The sequence below is a fragment of the Microtus ochrogaster genome, unplaced genomic scaffold (assembly GCF_000317375.1).
Source record: "Microtus ochrogaster isolate Prairie Vole_2 unplaced genomic scaffold, MicOch1.0 UNK21, whole genome shotgun sequence".
In the NCBI taxonomy this organism is placed as follows: Eukaryota; Metazoa; Chordata; class Mammalia; order Rodentia; family Cricetidae; genus Microtus; species Microtus ochrogaster.
The window spans coordinates 3,148,148-3,152,772 of NW_004949119.1; positions in this window are offsets into that span (position 1 = coordinate 3,148,148).

A 4,625-nucleotide genomic window follows, 5' to 3' on the forward strand; every position below is an offset into this window, starting at 1 on the left:
CAAAAACAAAACTCTAGAGGTTTACGACTTGCTTTGCACAAGTCATGTGATTATCCATGGGTCAATCATTTTGGCAGGAGGTTGAGATAAAATGACTGACTAGGCCCAAATCATATGTCTTTTCCAGTGATCACAGTCATGTCAGGGCTAAAAAACCAAAACAACAACAGAAACAAAGCGATGAAACCAGGCATTAGGATAGTATCAGGTAAGTAAAACCTGAAGCTCTACGGTCTTCTCCGGGATCTACCCGGCACAGCATACACACCTCTCTCCCCGACTTCCTCATTCTCCTGCTTGTCTGTAAGCATCAGCCTTTGCGTAGCTTCTCAGCATTTATGTATATGGCGCAAAATGGCTTCTCCAACCCCAGACACCACACGAATTTTAGGAACCCAACCCTAGCTATGGCTAAGTTCCTATTTCAAGGAAGAGAGACTCCTACTGGCTGCAGAGATGGGCACTGCTCTTTATTTACCATTATTAATTTTGTTCTGATGGAGATGGAGAGATGGGTGTTAAATAAATGCTGGACTGGACTTCAGTGGTAAAGGATATTGTTATAAGCTTCAAACATGGCCTGGAAGACTAGTGTCTAAAAGAAGGGGCCAAGGCTGAGGCAGGTATTGCAGAGCAAGGTAGCCTGCTAGTAGTAGTAATACTCAGAGGACTACAAGGTATCTTGTTGTCATGTCCTCAAGTAGCTTCAAGTCTAATTTGACAAGCGGGACATTTGCTGTGGCTGAAGGTCATAGGGATCATAGGAGGGTGAAGCCAGTGACCACTACTGGTTAGTTAGAGCAGCATTGACCTCCGAGGAGGCAGAGAGGAAGGGCAAAGGCATTCTGCAGGGCAGAGAAGAGGGATTCAGGCATTGACCCTTCCTCTGTCTCCTCCACAAACCCCACTCTGCCTGGATAACCCTGAAAGACCTTGTCTACTCCAGTCACTGTCTGGCTTGTGTATAGGCTATCAGCTGTTTTCATGACTTTTTTGAAAGTCAAGAAGTTTAGCCCATGCTAAAAAGCGAAAAATGGGGATACACATAAACAAAAATCACTGCCTCTCCCTCCAAGCTCCAAGGTTAAAAGCAGGCCAATAGCCCTCTGGACGTGGAGACAAACACAGGAAGGCTTCCGGCAGGGACTTCCACTTTTATTTTATGATACAGGAACAGTCGAGACTTGCCCAAGGCCTCCAAGCTGTGACTGAGATGAAGTTTCTGTCTGCCAGCCCCTGGATGACTCCCCAGGGGGGAGTTGGCTTTGCCAGTCTCTGTGTGGAAGGTGGGGGATACCCCACCTTACAGAGAGAATAGAGACCGGGCCTAGGGATGCGAGGGTTCAAGTCAAGTTCTGAGAGAGGCTGAGAAGCCTCAGGCATCGTCGGTGAGGGACAGAAGGTCCATCCAGAGTCTTATCTGGACAGACACCCTTTCCTGCTGGAGGAAAAGGAAGAGAGATTTGTTTCTTCGCTGTTTCTTCCCTTTCAGACAGATCAGGATTCAGATGGCCCCAGATAAATCCAGCTGACAAAGGGACCGACGCGCTATGAAAGGGGCCTTTGCCCAAGACACACAGGGAGCTGGGGGCTTGGGGTCACTGGCCCCAAGCGCCTGGCTTTGGGTTTTGATACAATTTCCAACACACAGTGATTTGTACTCATTCTCTGCTCTGAAAACCATAATTACCAGTGCTGTAAGCTCAAAGCCTCCGCCCTTCTTGTCACCACTGTGGTGTCTCCTCTCGGTGTCACTCACGGTCTGCCTCACTCAAACCTCACTTGACCTCAGAGAGGCCCTGAAGGCAAAAAATCGCAGAAGGGCAGCGGCCCCGGAGAAGGGGTCCTGAGGAAGGAAGAGTGGGCCTGGTAAGGAGGACAGAGGGGTGACTGGGCGGAAGAGGAGGGAGCCGGGGAGGCGGGTGAGGGCCATGGCGAGGGCCCCTTGTCAAGGTTCTATCTGCACGATGATTGATGCGAGCCTGGGTTTTTCTGTCAGCCTGTCACGGCGCAGGAATGTTTAATGTTCTCATTATTGGTTACGCTGTTGTGTATATTTCTCTGTCAGCACCACGGACCCAGCTGAACTGGCAGAGCACTTCAAAGGCCTGCGGGTCATTCATCATCCCCATGACGCCCAGGCAAACGCTCAGCTTCAGCTCCGCGCCAGGGATTTGTTATGACTTGCAAGCCGGCTGACAGACAGGGCTATGGCAAGGAGGGGACAAGGGCTGCAGAAGGCCTCCTCCCAGCCTTTTTTGTCACTCTGGACTCAGGGCAGTGCCTCAGTGCCTCCAAGACCAGCCAGGGGTGGCCTCCGGAGCACGTGTGTTAGGTCAGGAGTGCAGGGTGAGCCGCGGTGAGGGCTCCCTGGAACCCTGCGAATCCACTCCCCGTAGCCCCGCTTCCCCGTGGATACATTGTGCTATCCCCCCAAAGTTATTTTGAAGTTGGGTGGTAGTGGTGAGGGGAACCCAAACTTGCAGGGCCAGGGAGGGTGTGGGGGGCAGGGAGAGCCGGGAATATGGGAGCTTTGTTCCTTTTCCCAAGCCTGACATGATTAATCGTTTTCTTCTGATCTAATTTTGGAACATGAAAAACAGCACATTTGTCTTGAAGAAAAATGATGTGCCGAACTGCGCAGATGGAAATTTCGAGCAACGAGAAAGATTAAAGTGAAACCCCACTCCTTAGACCTAATCATGAGTTGTAGATTATTCTGTCGGCCCAGCCAGATGGTAGCTCTGATTCCACAGCCCCTTCTTATATTAATGAATACTAGACTGTTATATTTGACTTAGGTAAGTGAAATGTCTATCAGAGCTAATGGGCTGCCAGCCAGCATAACACATGTTGTACCGCTAAGGGTCCTTGCTGCATTTTTCATGGTTTATACTAATGTAGAACATTTTGTTTCCTACTGGTTTTCATCATTGTCACTGTTTGCTAAATATTTTCACATGGAAAGGGTGGGGGAGGGAGGCAGAGTCAGGAGGAAAAAGAACCCCCCCCCCCAAACTTGTGTCCAAAGCTAATTTCCTCCCGTTGGGCTTGGCTATAACTCTACAAGTAAAACGGTCACCCCCAGCAATGAGTACAGGAACTCAATAGTAACGTGATTAAGTCCCTAGTCAAGAAGACCACTCGCGACTCTATGTTAACAAACCTAATTATAGCCCTGCAGTGATCAATTGGGCCCAGGTCCTTGCTGCATATCTCCGAGGTCATGTTCAAAGAGCATCTCTCGTCCCTGGGGTAGAGAGCTGTCCTGGAAGATGTCCAAGGCCCAGTATGGCAGAGGGGCTGTTCCCCCCTAACCCAGTTGTCCTGTCCCTTGGGAGGGTGCAGGCAGCTTTCAGAGAAGGTCAGATTTGTGAATAAGGGGCTTTGGGCTTTTCCTGCAGGAGGGGTGTGTGTGCCATCTCTGCCTCCCCCACCCCCACAGCAAAGGTTCCAGGCAGGCCTCTGAGTTGGTGACTCGCTACTCCCCTGCACCCAGCAGGAGATGGCTCAGACATGCCTTCTTCCCTCAGCCTTCTCGGAACTGGAGCTGGAAAGAGCCAGAAAAACTTGTGGTTAAGAAGGAAATCCACAATTCCTTATTAAGAAGGACCCATTCTGGTAAGCTTGGCATCCTGGAGATTGGGAAGTCCTGGAGGTGGAACCTGAAAGCAATTTGGGGGCAGATGAGATGGGGCTGAGGGACACATTCAAGGGATGGTGTCCCGAGAAAAGAATGGAAAGAAACCCACAGCTGTGGACACCCCAAGAGTCAGCACGAGGTCTTGGCTGGTGATAGAACTGGTGATACGCGTTCTCTCTCTCTCTCTCCATCTACCCCGGCCTCTCCAGCCTCATTCCTCACCTGTCCCCAGCTGGAGCCCTGCATTTCTACTTCATGAACATTTTTCATGTCCCCAGGCTCTTTCAGAACAATGTACTTATGCCCTTTTAATTTCCATCTATCTTCCCCTGGCTTCTTTCTCTGGAAACCCTCTGCACACTCCTTCACAACCCAGCCGTGGTGTCTCTAGACCTCTGGCATGGTTTGGCCATGTAACATCCCATAAGCTCCTGTGTTGAATACTTGGTGCCCGGCTGGTGGTGCAGTTTTAGGAAGCTCTGGAAACAGGAGATGGAGTCTGTCTGGAAGATGTTGGCCACTGTTAAGCGTGCCTACAAAGGTGATAGCTGGTCCCTAGATCCATCTTCAGTTTTGCTTCCTGTCCAGCACAAGGTGGGTTGCTTCCTTCTGCACATTCTCCCACTGCCACCCGAGTCAGTGGGCCCTGAAACATGGACTTGAGTGAAGGAAGGAAGGAAGCCTTCTGAAATTGAGCTAAACCAAATCTCCTTTAACTTGTCAGGTAACTAGTCACAGTGACAGAAGAGGAACCAATAACACCTACGTGACCTCAAAGTGGACTTGTTAAACATTAAACAACATTTAATGTTTACTATTTGGGAAGCAGAGGTAGGCAGACCTATTTAGTTTGAGGTGAGCCTAGTTTACATAACAAGTTCGAGGCTAGTTAGAGTTGCATGGTGAGACAGTGTTTCAAGAAAAAAAAGCTTATTTGTGTTGCCCATATACTCACTGGACTTGGTGCTTTCTTCTTTTTCTT